The sequence below is a fragment of the Oncorhynchus masou genome, chromosome 30 (genome assembly GCF_036934945.1).
Source record: "Oncorhynchus masou masou isolate Uvic2021 chromosome 30, UVic_Omas_1.1, whole genome shotgun sequence".
Classification (NCBI taxonomy): Eukaryota; Metazoa; Chordata; class Actinopteri; order Salmoniformes; family Salmonidae; genus Oncorhynchus; species Oncorhynchus masou.
The window spans coordinates 26,837,696-26,856,718 of NC_088241.1; the positions used below are offsets into that span (position 1 = coordinate 26,837,696).

The 19,023-nt window shown below is 41.8% G+C and overlaps 1 protein-coding gene across 1 annotated transcript in view; it reads right to left on the reverse strand.

The window, feature by feature from the left end:
* The window catches only part of LOC135522457 (myelin basic protein-like), a 57,240-nt gene that overhangs the window by 20,184 nt on the left and 18,033 nt on the right, over positions 1-19,023 (reverse strand). The gene's annotated exons all lie outside the window — the stretch shown is intronic.

The following is a 19,023-nucleotide window of genomic DNA, read 5'->3' on the forward strand; positions in this document are numbered from 1 at the left end:
ATGGCAACACATACACAATCAATGCTTCAATTGTCTCAAAGCTTAAAAATCCTTATTTAACCTGTCTCCTCCCTTTCATCTACACTGATTGAAGTGGATTTAACAAGTGGCATCAATAAGGGAACAGAAATAGCTTTCACCTGGTTTCACCTGGTAAGTCGACGTCATGGAAAGAGCAGGTGTCCTTAATGTTTTGTACACTCAGTGTAAATGCGCACACAAAACACAAAACCGCACGTGCAAACACACACAAGCGCACATGCACAAACGTCAACAACAAATATACATTAGAAATATAGAAATTGTCCCTCTAAAGAAGCGGTTTCCGGGAACCAAAGCTCATGGTGTGTTCAAGATATTATGGTGACTCAGCTGGACTGAAATTGTGTTCTTTTTAAGTATACCTTGAAGTCAATAGTGTCTTACGCATCCCCGTTCCATGAATTCCTATTAAAATGTACCATTATCTGAGCACTGGTGGTACATTAACTATACAATATACTGTATTAATTTCCCATTACTCACCATTCAAAACATTTTGAAATCCCCTTTCCAGTCACATCCCCCCCCCCCCCATCTCCTCCCAAAAAGATAACACCCCTCCTCGCTTCTCGAACTGCTTTTTATCACAAACCGTGGAGGACTTTGAAAACTATTTTATTTCTACAAAGTGGGCAATGCAGCCACATGAGCGGCGGCCTAGCCTTCTTGTCACCATCCGCAGGCAGAAGCTGACGACGTGACTTTGCACCTGCTTATCATAATAGAGGGATAATATTTCCATCTTGTTGAGAAGAGCATCCCAGGGGGAGAGGACAGATGGAGGGTAGCAGCACAGCAGTATGGGCCCCTGGCGCTTCGCTGCCTCTGCTACACAGCACGAGATAAGACCAGCCACTCGCACCACAATGGCGGGGGAATAAAATTCACCTTTTTGAGGAGGGACGAGGCCGAGGTTAATGCTAAATCTAGCAGCATAATACATACTCTTGCTGCGGAAACAGGTCGACTGGGAGAGAATGCAATCTCAACCGGAATCTGTCTGTTCTCTATATTCAAAGAGGTTCTTCATATAAAGCATGCCAATCTATTTCTCCAAGGTTAGGCCTATCAGTCTGATATTTCTTGAAATGCTACCTTTTGAAAATGTCTTTATCTAATATCAATTGGATGGGCTTTCGAATGGATGTATATAAAAGATGAGCTGGTTCTCCTTTTTTCCATTTGTAGTTTCCAAAAGCTTTCTAAACTCTTATAGTCTGGGGGGGGATTTGGAGTGCAGTGATTGGAACCTCTCATGACTTGGAGAAATTTCTTAGAGAGTCAAAGGTCACGGTCTTATCCATTTCCTCTCTGATAGCTGTGCCCTTAAGCGTTTGTGCTCATCCCCGAGAGGAATGGTGAACAGGGACTTGGAGACTCCATCCCACAGATTTCTTCTCAAACAGCAGGATGTGCTCACAATGCCAATGTTCACAATAATCGCACAGACCTACTCACATTAAGTATGATTGCTCACAAGTCCCCCGCCTCAGACTCCTCAAAGCTTCCAACTTGAAAAATACTTTTTTCAAACCACCTGCAACCAAGCTAGTGTATAGGGTAATTAGCCAAAAGTCTTAAGCACCCATGACACGGCAAATAAACTGGCCACCTAGGAATTTGACATTGTTCTTCGAACAAGAAAACAACAATACTCTATTCCCAAGGGATACTTATAGCCTATAGCTCATCAATACCAAACAAAAAGCCTGGCCTCGACGAAAAGGATGAAGTCTTACTGAGGGATCGTACAACTTCTAATCCGCATCCCGAGAAATATATTTCAAACAGAGAGTAAAGCAATATTGCTGGTCACAGATACAGTGCCTTGCGAAAGTATTCGGCCCCCTTGAACTTTGCGACCTTTTGCCACATTTCAGGCTTCAAACATGAAGATATAACACTGTATTTTTTTGTGAAGAATCAACAACAAGTGGGACACAATCATGAAGTGGAACGACATTTATTGGATATTTCAAACTTTTTTAACAAATCAAAAACTGAAAAATTGGGCGTGCAAAATTATTCAGCCCCCTTAAGTTAATACTTTGTAGCGCCACCTTTTGCTGCGATTACAGCTGTAAGTCGCTTGGGGTATGTCTCTATCAGTTTTGCACATCGAGAGACTGAAATTTTTTCCCATTCCTCCTTGCAAAACAGCTCGAGCTCAGTGAGGTTGGATGGAGAGCATTTGTGAACAGCAGTTTTCAGTTCTTTCCACAGATTCTCAATTGGATTCAGGTCTGGACTTTGACTTGGCCATTCTAACACATGGATATGTTTATTTTTGAATCATTCCATTGTAGATTTTGCTTTATGTTTTGGATCATTGTCTTGTTGGAAGACAAATCTCCGTCCAAGTCTCAGGTCTTTTGCAGACTCCATCAGGTTTTCTTCCAGAATGGTCCTGTATTTGGCGCCATCCATCTTCCCATCAATTTTAACCATCTTCCCTGTCCCTGCTGAAGAAAAGCAGGTCCAAACCATGATGCTGCCACCACCATGTTTGACAGTGGGTATGGTGTGTTCAGGGTGATGAGCTGTGTTGCTGTTACGCCAAACATAACGTTTTGCATTGTTGCCAAAAAGTTAAATTTTGGTTTCATCTGACCAGAGCACCTTCTTCCACATGTTTGGTGTCTCCCCCAGGTGGCTTGTGACAAACTTTAAACGACACTTTTTATGGATATCTTTAAGAAATGGCTTTCTTCTTGCCACTCTTCTATAAAGGCCAGATTTGTGCAATATACGATTGATTGTTGTCCTATGGACAGGAGTCTCCCACCTCAGCTGTAGATCTCTGCAGTTCATCCAGAGTGATCATGGGCCTCTTGGCTGCATCTCTGATCAGTCTTCTCCTTGTATGAGCTGAAAGTTTAGAGGGACGGCCAGGTCTTGGGAGATTTGCAGTGGTCTGATACTCCTTCCATTTCAATATTATCGCTTGCACAGTGCTCCTTGGGATGTTTAAAGCTTGGGAAATCTTTTTGTATCCAAATCCGGCTTTAAACTTCTTCACAACAGTATCTCGGACCTGCCTGGTGTGTTCCTTGTTCTTCATGATGCTCTCTGCGCTTTTAACGGACCTCTGAGACTATCACAGTGCAGGTGCATTTATACGGAGACTTGATTACACACAGGTGGATTGTATTTATCATCATTAGTCATTTAGGTCAACATTGGATCATTCAGAGATCCTCACTGAACGTCTGGAGAGAGTTTGCTGCACTGAAAGTAAAGGGGCTGAATAATTTTGCACGCCCAATTTTTCAGTTTTTGATTTGAAATATCCAATAAATGTCGTTCCACTTCATGATTGTGTCCCACTTGTTGTTGATTCTTCACAAAAAAATACAGTTTTATATCTTTATGTTTGAAGCCTGAAATGTGGCAAAAGGTCGCAAAGTTCAAGGGGCCGAATACTTTCGCAAGGCACTGTATAAAAATCAGTGTCAGGAAATAGACAAAGAAGGATCACATTGAACTTAAACTGTAAGGATGTTTTATCAGAGTACCAACATGCAATTACTTGAGATCAGGGAAAATGATAGCCCTCAGCGAATTGACAATGTAATATTACAATTAATAATTATACAAAGAGCTGGTAATTTAACAGCATGTATCCCACTTTAATTATGCGCAAAACAAATTAGTGTTCAAAAGTATATTCATGCACAAAATGTAATAGGATAAATGTCAGTGGTGCTGTGACATTAATGGTGAAAACAAGCATCAGCATCAAACAACACTCATCTGTACAACTGCAAGGCACCCTAGTCTCATGAAGATTACCTAGTCAAAGACTTTCTGCTGTGCTTGTCTGCTGTGTTCGACAGGTCGTCATTGCAAATAAGAATCCTTTCTTCTCTGTAAAAAATAAAAGTTAAATACGAAATAAATATATCTGCTGCATTTGTCCCTGCGTAGGTCTCCAAATGTGGAATGTGTTTGCGTTCTAGCAGTAATATCCAGAGATACTCTCTTTACCTTAAAGGAATGTTGTGGGGTGTTTTACTTCCTTGTTTCGGAGAGCAGTGAACATGAATGTTACTATGGGGAATGATTGCGTAACATGGGGGAGAGCAAGTACAGGAAGGGTAGCGATTCTGCAGCTACCCAAGCATGAACAAACAGGTTTGGAACAAATGAGAAGGAGCTATTTACGACCCCCTTAACTTTAGGGAAAGATACTGAACAAACCTGGGTTCAACACTATTTGAGATAATTTCAGATACTTTATCTGTGCTCGATTGCACTAACCTTTTTTTTTACCTTTATTTAACTAGGCAAGTCAGTTAAGAACAAATTCATATTTTCAATGATGGCCTAGGAACAGTGGGTTAACTGCCTGTTCAGAGGCAGAACGACAGATTTGTACCTTGTCAGCTCAGGGGTTTGAACTTGCAACCTTCCGGTTACTAGTCCAACGCTCTAACCTCTAGGCCACCCTGCCGCCACAACCTGGCTTAATGAACCAATAAAAAAAAGGCCCAAAACTGCAAACCCTGCCCATTTGGCACTCCCAGGATTTGAAACCTTTCAAATAGTATTTCAACCCATATCTGCTACTGAACACAATTCCAGTCAGGCAGGAACATGAGAGTGTGTAAGTTACAGTACAACACAAAAAGAAACTCCTCTCAGGGCGGGAATGCATGGAAAATAGCCTAACTTCAGGATCACTAACTGAGCCTCAGGCTCCCTCCACTGGAGACTGGATTTACACACTGCTTCTCCTCTTAATCCACAATGCATTTACTCAATACAACATGACTCTTGAAACTGAGAAAAAGCCAATAAGGTGGCTTTCAAAATGGCAGAACGTGATCAACAGCTCTGGAAGTTGGACATGGATTAGGGTCTCCGCAACAGTTCACAATGCAGGCTTATCAGACAGGAGATTGGATTCTACCACAGGCCTGATAATGCATTCAATTTTCCTCAGACACAACCACGTCTCCCAAATTGGCTTTGTGAGGATGGATAAATAGTCCTATCCCCGATGTACGCGTGTCTCAGTGTATGCATAAGGCCTTATAGCCAGCACCATAATGGTTGGCTTGGAAGGGGGGGGATATATCAGCTGTGATACAAGCAGGCAGATTAGTCTATCAAATAACAGTACTTGCATCATTTTTGATCCCATTTCCATGCACTCCCCTGGTTGGATCACCTGGTGATAAATATTACAACTCAACATACAGAACATTAGGAACACCTGATCTTTCCATGCCATAGACTGACCAGGTGAAAGTTTTGATGTCTTTATATTTAAGTGCCTTTGAACAGGGTATGGTAGTAGGTGCCAGGCGCACCAGTTTGAGTGTGTCACCACCCAAAGGATATCCAGCATTGGATATCCAATGGGAAGCATTGGATTCAACATGTGACCTCCACTGACTTCTCAAAACATGTGGTCCTCTCGCTTCCACTCTGCACTGCCACAATGCTGTGTTGATAAAACACCAAGTCGACGCTCTGATTAATGTGAAGATGACACTGCCAGAGAGAAAGAACGCCGTCAAATGAGCATGCATAATACTAAATGCATACTACTAAATCACATGAGTGTAATACTCTAAATGTATTGTTTATATTGAACACTTTTTGTGTTTAGTCCATCCACTCCACTGAAAATGTAATTAAAAAGACGCTAATTCTATTGTGCCATTCATTTTTAGCTAGGTTTCCATCCAATTGACAGATTATCATGTGAATATTCAAAAATCTGTACAAATAAAATACGCGCATTTTCCCACCAGAGATGTGTTTCCATGAAATTAACTTGTGGATAAAAAGTCTGTGCGTGATGACAGAGTCCACATACAAATAACTTTTGTGGTTAAATCCCCATGTACTGAATAAAAATACAAGTTAAATGTGTTTCCATCGCATTTTCAATTCTACTGACGGTTTTGTCACTAACAATGTGTTACATAGCGAATGTGCTCTGGTACTGGCACGTGCACCTTAGCCAACAGCTTGCAGATACATAGACTACTTGCGGGCACAGCCTACATGATGAGATTTTCATGAACAAAATAGCAAGATTATTTGAATTTGTCAAATGGCAACCAAGTGTCGATCATCATGTACCCAGAATAAGGCCCTCTAAATGTATTGGAAATGAGCATCAAGGTCATTACCTTGCACTTTCACCACCCGGTGAAGTTCAAAGTAACTTATTTCATCTGTAGCCTAGTAATCTACATGCTTTAGTAATGGGAGGACCACACAACATGTCATCTAGTGACTCCAAGTTTACTTCAATATGATGGTTATTATAGAAATATTTGCACAAAAAAAAAAGCATTTCTACCTACATTTCACACACAATACATTTTATAAATAAAAAAAGATCCCACCTTGTCTAGCATATTTCATTTTTTCGACAAATTTGCTGTTTCCATTAGGCCTGTCATGACATGTTTTTATTATCCAACATGTTTTACTCACATAAAAAGGTTGAACGGAAACCCGGATATTGTCTCTAAGCACATACTGACCAAAGGTAAAACAAAGACAGCAACACAAATACATATTTAAAAATATGACATCAGTCTTTGATTTGACATCTTTTCTAGCAGTTGCTAACTCTCTTTATCCACTTTCCTCCACCCCACTCTAGTCTCAGCTCTCTCATAGAGTGTGCCTTGTAGAAACGGGAACCAATTGAAACCTGTATTTGGTTGCCTGCCTTACCACTGTGAGCCTGCCTGGGCTGGGCTCTCCTGTTATTTTTTTCTGGTACCCAGCAGGCCGGCTGAGTCTGACAGCCCATACATCCTCATCAACCCCGGGACAGGTGGCCAGGACAGGCAGCCTGGGTTTCCCCTGTCACTGTCCTGTTGTCTAGGTAAGCCCACGCCAGGAACGTTTAGGCCTCGTTATTCTGTGCTTCTGACACCGTTCAAAAAAGGCTGTCTTCCCTTTTTTTTCTCCCTCTGTCTTTTCTAATTCCATTATGCGGTGGAGGAGGAGAAGAGTCGGGCAAAAGTTGTTTGCAGCCGCAGCTGAATTTTAATGCCCATTTTCTCTTTTGTATATTGACTTCGGCAAGGCGGAGGTTAATTACCTGATGTCGTTAAAGTACATTACTCGCCATTTAAAGCCCCCTCTTTCCTCCCCACCCACACCGCAACAGACAGGAACAATAGATGGGGTGCAATTTCGGGATTCGGAGAGCGAGACAGAGAAAACAACTCACCTCTTAATCATCTTTGTTCTGTTCAATTGCGGCGGCATCGCATTCTGCTTTTTTCCCCCCAGTAAAGTAGCAGCTCTCAGACCCAACCTGACTGAAAACAGTGGTGTGTTATTGTTAAATGAGCCTCTACTTGTCCTTATCGGTGGATCACACAGCATTGAGGCAGTAACTGTATATGCAAAACACAGGTAAGAGTTCAACGAAAACCATGGAAACACCATGCACCATGCCCCCCCTCCCCCCGTCGGGAATAGATCCAGAATATCTCTCAGTGCAGCCCGTATAATTAGCCTACATTTATTTATGTGTCTTCAACACTATGTTGGGGTACACATCTAAGTATGAGGCTTGTTTGGATGTCAACCTCAATATATGTTAATGTTATAATCACCAATTAACGACATTACAGTAAAAAATTACTTCAACTTCCACCACCGATTTCTATTTGGCTAGCTACCACCTTATCCAAGCGAGAGCTAACCATTAGCAAAATAATAAATAAATGAAACCTGAAAAGGACAACTTCTAAATATTATGCATCGAAAACAACCAAATATACAGTATATGTCGATCAGATTTTAGTAACCACATTGTGGGCCTGTTAGGACACAAAAATAACTACGGATTGGACAAATATCCACTTTGTTAGATCCGTTTTTATTTTATGGAATAACAGCAGATTAAATGGAATAACAGCAGATTAAACCTCTTCTGAAAACTGTTTCAGGTAAAGGTCTACCATCTATGAAAATACAAAACACTGAGCATGGACCTCAAAAATATAAAATGTAGGCCTTTAAGTTAGGCTTTTAACCATAGGTCATATGGACAATTCTTGAGATAAACATGAAACTCAAATGAATCAAACAAAAAAGGTGAGAATGTTGTTTTTAATCTTACGTGTTGTATTCGCTACCTACAATACAAAGCCACCCCAAGGCCTTACAGACATCACGCCATAGAAATAGAAGAATTACTATTCTCTTTCCATGAGTCAAGCAACGTCAGAGCCAAAGGTTTTATCTTCATGTTTATAAAACAACACGTCAGCCTATAGGCTAAGATGAATGACTTCATACACAGTAGACATCAACACTGACATAATGTCCAGTGTCTTTGAGAGCAAAAAGTGTTTGACACGGTCCCATTTTTGATTAGGTGTGTTATACATCCAACGGTTAAGAAGTTAAAATGGCTACGTCAAACAAATGTCATCCATCAGCGAGCACAAAGGCTCTCTAAGGCTTTGGCTTAATCCGGTTTATTCTACTGAGTGGACAGGACAAACCACAGAGGGCTAACCAGCATCAGAATGACCACCCAAACACTAGGGCATGGAATTGCAAGGATCTCACAACACGACATTATCACGTTACTTAGGTGTCGATATGATACATATAGAATGGCAATACATACTGTATCACAATTCTATATGTTTTATTTTAATTTTATTTCACGTTTATTTAAGCAGGTAGGCCAGTTGAGAACAAGTTCTCAGTTACAACTGTGACCTGGCCAAGATAAAGCAAAGCAGTGCGACACAAACAACACATGAGATAAACAAATGTACAGTCAAGTATATATACAGTGTGTGCAAATGTAGTAAGATTAGGGAGGTAAAGCAATAAATAGGCCATAGTGGTGAAATAATTACAATGTAGCAATTAAAAACTGGAGTGATAGATGTGCAGAAGATGAATGTGCAAGTAGAGATACTGGGGTGCAAAGGAGCAAAAAAGAAATAACAATATGGGGATGAGGTAGATGGGTGTGTTATTTACAGATGGGCTGTGTACAGGTGCAATGATCAGTAAGCTGCTCTGACAGCTGATGCTTAAAGTTAGTGAGGGAGATAAGACTCCAGCTTCAGTGATTTGTGCAATTCGTTCCAGTCATTGGCAGCAGAGAATTGGAAGGAAAGGCGGCCAAAGTAGGAGTTGGCTTTGGGGATGAATACTGAAGAGCGTGCTACGGGTGGGTCGAAAGCCTTGGCCAGGTCGATGAAGACGGCTGCACAGTATTGTCTTTTATCAATGGCAGTTATGATATTGTTTAGGACCTTGAGCATGGCTGAGGTGCACCCATGACCAGCTCGGAAACCAGATTGCCTACCGGAGCAGGTACGGAGGGATCCAAAATTTTCAGTGATCGGTTTGTTCACTTGGCTTTCGAAGACATTAGAAAAGGGAGGGTGGGATAGATACAGTGCCTTGCGAAAGTATTCGGCCCCCTTGAACTTTGCGACCTTTTGCCACATTTCAGGCTTCAAACATGAAGATATAAAACTGTATTTTTTTTGTGAAGAATCAACAACAAGTGGGACACAATCATGAAGTGGAACGACATTTATTGGATATTTCCAACTTTTTTAACAAATCAAAAACTGAAAAATTGGGTGTGCAAAATTATTCAGCCCCATTAAGTTAATACTTTGTAGCGCCACCTTTTGCTGCGATTACAGCTGTAAGTCGCTTGGGGTATGTCTATCAGTTTTGCACATCGAGAGACTGACATTTTTTCCCATTCCTCCTTGCAAAACAGCTCGAGCTCAGTGAGGTTGGATGGAGAGCATTTGTGAACAGCAGTTTTCAGTTCTTTCCAGATTCTCGATTGGCTTCAGGTCTGGACTTTGACTTGGCCATTCTAACACCTGGATATGTTTATTTTTGAAACATTCCATTGTAGATTTTGCTTTATGTTTTGGATCATTGTCTTGTTGGAAGACAAATCTCCTTCCCAGTCTCAGGTCTTTTGCAGACTCCATCAGGTTCTCTTCCAGAATGGTCCTGTATTTGGCTCCATCCATCTTCCCATCAATTTTAACCATCTTCCCTGTCCCTGCTGAAGAAAAGCAGGCCCAAACCATGATGCTGCCACCACCATGTTTGACAGTGGGGATGATGTGTTCAGCGTGATGAGCTGTGTTGCTTTTATGCCAAACATAACGTTTTGCATTGTTGCCAAAAAGTTCAATTTTGGTTTCATCTGACCAGAGCACCTTCTTCCACATGTTTGGTGTGTCTCCCAGGTGGCTTGTGGCAAACTTTAAACGACACTTTTTATGGATATCTTTAAGAAATGGCTTTCTTCTTGCCACTCTTCCATAAAGGCCAGATTTGTGCAATATACGACTGATTGTTGTCCTACGGACAGAGTCTCCCACCTCAGCTGTAGACCTCTGCAGTTCATCCAGAGTGATCATGGGCCTCTTGGCTGCATCTCTGATCAGTCTTCTCCTTGTATGAGCTGAAAGTTTAGAGGGACGGCCAGGTCTTGGTAGATTTGCAGTGGTCTGATACTCCTTCCATTTCAATATTATCGCTTGCACAGTGCTCCTTGGGATGTTTAAAGCTTGGGAAATCTTTTTGTATCCAAATCCGGCTTTAAACTTCTTCACAACAGTATCTCGGACCTGCCTGGTGTGTTCCTTGTTCTTCATGATGCTCTCTGCGCTTTTAACGGACCTCTGAGACTATCACAGTGCAGGTGCATTTATACGGAGACTTGATTACACACAGGTGGATTGTATTTATCATCATTAGTCATTTAGGTCAACATTGGATCATTCAGAGATCCTCACTGAACTTCTGGAGAGAGTTTGCTGCACTGAAAGTAAAGGGGCTGAATAATTTTGCACGCCCAATTTTTCAGTTTTTGATTTGTTAAAAAAGTTTGAAATATCCAATAAATGTCGTTCCACTTCATGATTGTGTCCCACTTGTTGTTGATTCTTCACAAAAAAATACAGTTTTATATCTTTATGTTTGAAGCCTGAAATGTGGCAAAAGGTCGCAAAGTTCAAGGGGGCCGAATACTTTCGCAAGGCACTGTATAAGTCGGTAACAGTTTGGGTCTAGTGTCTCCCCCTTTGAAGAGGGGAATGACCACCGCAGCTTTCCAATCTTTAGGGATCTCAGACGATACGAAAGAGGTTGAACAGGCTAGTAATAGGGCTTGCCACAATTGCGGTGGATCATTTCAGAAAGAGAGGGTCCAGATTTTCTAGCCCAGCTGATTTGTAGGGGTCCAGATTTTGCAGCTCTTTCAGAGCATCAGCTATCTGGATTTGGGTGAAGGAGAAATAGGGGAGGCTTGGGGGCAAGTTGTTGTGGGGGGTGCAGAGCTGTTGACCGGGGTAGGGGTAGCCAGGTGGAAAGCATGGCCAGCCATAGAAAAATGCTTATTGAAATTCTCGACTATCGTAGATTTATCGGTGGTGACGGTGTTTCCTAGTCTCAGTGCAGTGGGCAGCTGGGAGGAGGCACTCTTATTCTCCATGGACTTTACAGTGTCCCAAAAAATGTATGTTTGAAAAAGCTAGCCTTTGCTTTCCAAACTGACCGTGTATATTGGTTCCTAACTTCCCTGAAAATGTGCATAGCGCGGGGGATATTCTGTGCTAATGCAGTCTGCCACAGGATGTTTTTGTGCTGGTCAAGGACAATCAAGTCTGGGGGGAACTAAGGGCTATATCTGTTCTTAGTTCTACATTTTTTGAATGGGGCATGCTTACATTTAAGATGGTGAGGAAAGTACTCCACCCCCTTTGGCAGTTCTATCTTGGCGGAAAATGTTGTAGTTGGGGATAGAAATTTCAGAATTTTTGGTGGCCTTCCTAAGCCAGGATTCAGACGGGGCTAGGACATCAGGGTTGGTGGAGTGTGCTAAAGCAGTGAATAAAATAAACTTAGGGAGGATGCTTCTGATGTTAACATGCATGAAACCAAGGCTTTTATACGGTTACACAAGTTAACAAATGATAGCACCTGGGGAATAGGACTGGATCTGGGGGCTACTAGTCCTGGGTTAACCTCTACATCAGAGGAACAGGAGGAGTAGGATAAGGGTACGGCTAAAGGCTATAAGAACTGGTCGTCTAGTGCGTTGAGGACAGAGAATAAAAGGAGCAGATATCTGGGCATGGTAGAATAGATTCAAGGCACACTGTACAGACAAGGGTATGGTAGGATGTGAGTACAGTGGAGATAAACCTAGGCGTTGAGTGACGATGTGAGGTTTTGTCTCTGGCGGCACCAGTTAAGCCAGGTGAGGTCTCCGCATGTGTGTGGGGTGGGACAAAAGAGCTATTTAAGGCATTTTGAGCAGGACTGAGGGCTCTACAGTGTAATAAAACAATAAGAACTAGCCACGGCAGCAGTAGACAAGGCATATTGACATTAGAGAGCATGAGCAATCACAGCTGTTGATCAGGAGAGCTAAGACAACAACGGGTAAATGGTGATGAATGGGCAGAGCGGGTCAGTTCGGTACATACAGGACCTGCATTCGAGGCTGGGGCCGACAGGTAAACAAAATGAGGTACTGTGTTATTGAAACAGTCCAGGGGGCATCAACTATTTAGCCGAGTGATCATAGGGTCAAAAGAGCAGCAATAGGTGAGTCAGGGTGCCGTTCGGTAGTCACTACTACGCTAGGCGAGCAGGGGACACAGCGTTCAGAAAAGCTAGCAGGCCCGGGGCTAGTAGATGGTTCTCTGGCGACATCGTGACAGAAAAGCCTGTTGAGACCACATCGGGCAATCACATCGGCAGTCCAGTCGTGATGGATCGGCGGGGCTCCGTGTCGACAATAAAAGGTCTAGGCCAATTGGCAAAGGAGGTATTGTAGCCTCAGAATTAGCTGGTATATGGGCCTAGCTCGGGGCTAGCTCCTTATGGAAGTTCCATCATGTACTGCAATTTGATACTGCAATTTTATTGCAATTTAATGTCCCAAACATATTGCTCACTATATGTCTGAGGCAGAGTGACGAGAGATTTTTTTCAGTCATGGTAATAGAAATGCTGAAAATGTTGGCTTACCTTTTAAAAGGAAGATGGAGAAAAAGCTATAGAAGGAGAAACACTGGTGTTCTTGCGCAGGAAAAGCTGACTAGCAGTAGCTTAATTTAACCTTCATTATTTTAGAGAATTCATAGTTGGAGTCAGAGTCTATATAATATAGTAAAAAATAATGTTGCGACACTCAACTGTAACGATTTATCCCCCCATCCCTACCAAACACCCCCATTGACTGATTATACTTTTGACTTTTAAAATCTCTTTAATTGAATAATTAATGTAGGCTCGTTCAACAGAAAAACATAAATTAACTGATGATGCACCCATGTTTGAGACATGATATCAAACATGACATCACTCACTGGGTAGGAAGGTTGAGATGAGCTCAACGTTATTGGACAGCTGGGCTCTTTGGGTGGGACTGCTGAACAGGCTCTCGTGGACCGTTGGCCCTGAGCTAATGATAGTATGAAATTGACCATAAGCTGATTCATATGAAAAAATATGAAAATGTAGGCACTCCCTTCTGTAAGTCTCTCTTGATAAGAGCATCTGATAAATGACTAAAATGTCAAACCTAATTCATAATAATCTGCCCGATAGTCCATTCATCCTTACAGAAGGAAATGGGTCACTGTTGTTTTTTTCGTCTGTGTATTGTGTGAGGTGGGTGGGTGGATGGATGTGGGTGACGCGATGATGAAAGTAGCCGCTGACATTGAATGGCCTAACATAACGCATCAGATATCACCACGGCAACATACAGTGGGGAGAACAAGTATTTGGTACACTGACGATTAGTGAAGAAAAATAAAACGCACACCTATAATGACGAGGTGCTGGCTAGCGGAGTAGAAACTTGAAATTAAAAGAGAGCCGCACACTCAAAGGAGCTCAAATGCAAAAATTTAATACCAACGTTTCGAAAGCCAAGCTGTCTTCATCAGGGTCGATTAGTAACACTGACGATTAGTAACATTAGCATTTGATGTATCAAATACTTATGTCATGCAATAAAATGCAAATTAATTACTTAAAAATCATAATGTGATTTTCTGGATTTTGTTTTAGATTCCATCTCTCACAGTTGACGTGTACCTGTGATAAAAATGACAGACCTCTACATGCTTTGCAAATCAAATACTTGTTCTCCCCACTGTATTTGACCAAGAGTGAGAATTTCATTGGTGGGATGTCTAAACAACCATCTGTCAAAAAACGCATTGTGCCATGCAGATACTGCTTTGTCCTTCCCATTTTAATGAACATAACACACACATAACTCTTCTTGAGTAAGTAACAACACTGTGCCCTCCACAGCTATACTCATTACAGTTTAATGAGTTCTATTTTATGATTATTTTACGATTTTGAGCGAGCAGTTTCGCTTGCATAGGGGTCCAACCCATGGCAATGACAAGCAAGGAAATGTAATCTTTCTGAGGTGTAACAGGGTAATATTTCAAATGAAATGAGAGTTGGGAATCAGTCCATCACCAGAAGTGTTCTAACAGTCATCAGTGTGTCATTAGAAATGCCTCGTTCTGATTCTGTGACCCGGACAAGAAAAGGGCTATGAATCTACTGAAAATGATGAATCAAAAGATATTGTACATCACATCCAACATTAACCTGAAACGGCCTAGTTTTATAACCAGGCTAGCTCCTGACACCTGACATAACCTTTCCTCCTCTCCCTGGGACTCCGGGCTGACCTGCAGAAGTAGCAGACGAGCTTTGTCATCACTTACTGAAATCCCAGTGTCCTAACCACCCAGGCACACTCTGATGCTCGCTAATCAACCACTGCCTGGCAACACCAGTCCGCCACTCTAAGATCTGGCAAGTCGATAAGGAGACTCAGCGGCTCTGAGTCGCAACACTCCCACGGATAAAAAAAAAGAAGCACCTCTCTCAGGACTGGACTGCCCATGAAGAAAATCATCTCCCCAGAAGCATGGAGAGAGAGGAGTAGGGTAAAAGAGAGTGAGTGATAAAAAAAATGTAGAAGATAGTTCTGTCTATAGCAAGGGTGTCAAGCTCATTTTGCCCTGCGTGCCGCAATCGGACTTCACCATGGTCTGGAGGTCTGCACTTACAATTTAGTATATTTCCTCGCCGTCAAAAGTTTTTTTTAAATGGTCCTCTATCCATCAATTTTGGAATTTTCAATGCTCCCTGACTGTCTAGCTTTTTACCAAGCTTGACAGGGTGAAACGTTTATAATTGTAGGTCCATTATCACTTCTATACAGTTTTGAGTTATTTCAATGTCGAATATTTTTTATGAGAACAAATATGTTTATTTATTTACTCAAACCACCGTGGGCCAGATTGAATGGGCTCGGGTTGTATGTTTGACACACCTGGTCTATAGCTACAGTATAGTGTCAGGTAACTGCTAAAGTAATGGAAACTCTTCAGTAAATGTGGGATAAAAAGTATATTGAAAGCAGGTTTTTCCACACAGGCGAGATTCCTGAGTTATTTAAGCAATAAACATCCCATCATGCTTAGGGTCATGAATAAAAATGCTGAGCAGGCCATTATTTTGGCCACCATGGCTATGCCTTACCACAGTGCACGAGTGGTCACTGAATGGTTTGATGAGTATTAAAAATGATGTAAACCATATGCCATGGCTGTTTCAGTCACCAGATCTCAACCCAATTGAACACTTATGGGAGATTCTGGAGTGGTGCCTGTGAGCGTTTTCCACCACCATCAACAAAACGGTTGCATCCCTCCAATAAATAGAGTTCCAGACACTTGTACAATCTATACAAAGGTGCATTGAAGCTGTTCTGCCTCTTGGTGGCCCTATTAAGAAACTATGTTGGTGTTTCCTTAATTTTGCCAGTTACCTACAGTGGGTCAAAAAAGTATTTAGTCAGCCACCAATTGTGCATGTTCTCCCGCTTAAAAAGATGAGAGGCCTGTAATGTTCATCATAGGTACACTTCAACTATGACAGACAAAATTAGAAAAAGAATTCCAGAAAATCACAATGTAGGATTTTTTATGAATTTATTTTCAAATTATGGTGGAAAATAAGTATTTGGTCACCTACAAACAAGCAAGATTTCTGGCTCTCACAGGCCTGTAACTTCTTCTTTAAGAGGCTCCCCTGTCCTCCACTCGTTATCAGTATAAAAGACACCTGTCCACAACCTCAAACAGTCACACTCCAAACTCCACTATGGCCAAGACCAAAGAGCTGTCAATGGACACCAGAAACAAAATTGTAGACCTGCGCCAAGCTGGGAAGACTGAATCTGCAATAGGTAAGCAGCTTGGTTTGAAGAAATCAACTGTGGGAGCAATTATTAGGAAATGGAAGACATACAAGACCACTGATAATCTCCCTCAATCTGGGTGCTCCACGCAAGATCTCACCCCGTGGGGTCAAAATGATCACAAGAACGGTGAGCAAAAATCCCAGAACCACATGGGGGGACCCAGTGAATGACCTGCAGAGAGCTGGGACCAAAGTAACAAAGCCTACCATCAGTAACACACTACGCCGCCAGGGAGTCAATTACTGCAGTGCCAGACGTGTCCCCCTGCTTAAGCCAGTACATGTCCAGGCCCGTCTGAAATTTGCTAGAGAGCATTTGGATGATCCAGAAGAAGATTGGGAGAATGTCATATGGTCAGATGAAACCAAAATATAACTTTTTGCTAAAAACTCCTTGTCGTTTTTGGAGGACAAAAGAATGCTGAGTTGCATCCAAAGAACACCATACCTACTGTGAAGCATGGGGGTGGAAACATGCTTTGTGGCTGTTTTTCTGCAAAGGGACCAGGACGACTGATCCATGTAAAGGAAAGAATGAATGGGACCATGTATCGTGAGATTTTGAGTTAAAACCTCCTTCCATCAGCAAGGGCATTGAAGATGAAATGTGGCTGGGTCTTTCAGCATGACAATGATCCCAAACACACCATCCGGGCAACGAAGGAGTGGCTTCGTAAGAAGCATTTCAAGGTCCTGGAGTGGCCTAGCCAGACTCCAGATCTCAACCCCATAGAAAATCTTTGGAGGGAGTTGAAAGTCCGTGTTGCCCAGCACCAGCCCCAAAACATCACTGCTCTAGAGGAGATCTGCATGGAGGAATGGGCCAAAATACCAGCTACAGTGTGTGAAAACCTTGTCAAATGTTTTCTGTAAGTCTTCACCTCTGTCATTGACAACAAAGGGTATATAACAAAGTATTGAGATAAACTTTTGTTATTGACCAAATACTTATTTTCCACCATAATTTGCAAATAAATTGTAGGATTTTTAATGTGATTTTCTGGATTTTTTCCCCTCATTTTGTCTGTCATAGTTGAAGTGTACCTATGATGAAAATTACAGGCCTCTCATCTTTTTAAGTGGGAGAATTTGCACAATTGGTGGTTGACTAAATACGTTTTTGCCCCACTGTATATGACTACAAACATCAATACATTTCAAAAGGGGACCGTTTCAGTATTGACATACAAAATCATTAAAACAAAAAGTTAACTTTCACATTCTTCCAAAAACACCAATTCATGGAAAAATATAAGGCTACAAAGACCTTAAATTACTTGCTTATTTACCAAACACCACATCCTTACTCAGTGGTTAACAAGCTAGCCCCTACAGCAGAGCAGTCACCACAACCCAATTCCCCTTTCCTTGTGCTATAACTGAAAAGGAAAACACCACTCAGCTCCAAAAATGAAAGTGCACTACATAAGGGAAAAGGTTGTCACCTGGAATGCACTCTTTGTCTGGCATTCATTTGAGGGTTATATTATTTAAGTACCCCGCCAGACTCGTTTTGAAGCCATTTGTATTTTTTCTGAGTGCTTCAGATTTGACTGAGAGCTTCTTTATGGTCATAACTCCATTGTTCTGACGGAGGACTGCATGAATAAACTACAGCAGGGTCCAAAGGTTTGCCTCACTTCCCTGATAAAGGCTTAAGCTGTGAATGGTATAAGAGGCTCTACAGTCTACAATCACATTGAACTTCACCAGTGTCAGTATTATTCCCATGAAAACAAAAGGATCAAACTTATCTTACACATCCACAGTTGAAGTCGGAAGTTTACATTCACCTTAGCCAAACACATGTGTGAAATCAAAATGTTAGAAGAATAGTAGAGATAATGATTTATTTCAGCTTTTATTTCTTTCATCACATTCCCAGCGGGTCAGAGGTTTACATACACTCAATTAGTATTTGGTAGCATTGTCTTTAAATTGTTTAACTTGTGTCAAACGTTTCGGGTAGCCTTCCCACAATAAGTTGCGTGAATTTTGTCCCATTCCTCCTGACAGAGCTGGTGTAACCGAGTCAGGTTGGTAGGCCTTCTTGTTCGCACGTGCTTTTTCAGTTCTGCCCACAAATTTTCTATAGGATTGAGGTCAGGGTTTTGTGATGGCCACTCCAACACCTGGACTTTGTTGTCCTTAAGCCATTTTGCCACAACTTTGGAAGTATGCTTGGGGTCATTGTCCATTTGGAAGACCCATTTGCGACCAAGCTTTAACTTCCTAACTGATGTCTTGAGATGTTGCTTCAATATATCCACATACTTTTCATCCTCATGTCGTCATCTATTTTGTGAAGTGCACCAGTCCCTCCTGCAGCAAATCACCCCCACAACATGATGCTGCCACCCTCATGCTTCACGGTTGGGATGGTGTTTTTCACCTTGCAAGCACCACACTTTTTCCACCAAACATAATGATGGTCATTATGGCCAAACAGCTTTATATTTTTATCATCAGACCAGAGGAGATTTCTCTATAAAGTACGATCTTTGTTCCCATGTGCAGTTGCAAACGATAGTCTGGCTTTTTTATGGCGGTTTTGGAGCCTTTCAGGTTATGTTGATATAGGGCTCGTTATACTGTGGATATAGATACTTTTGTACCTGTTTCCTTCAGCATCTTCAAAGTCCTTTGCTGTTGTTCTGGGATTGATGTGCACTTTTC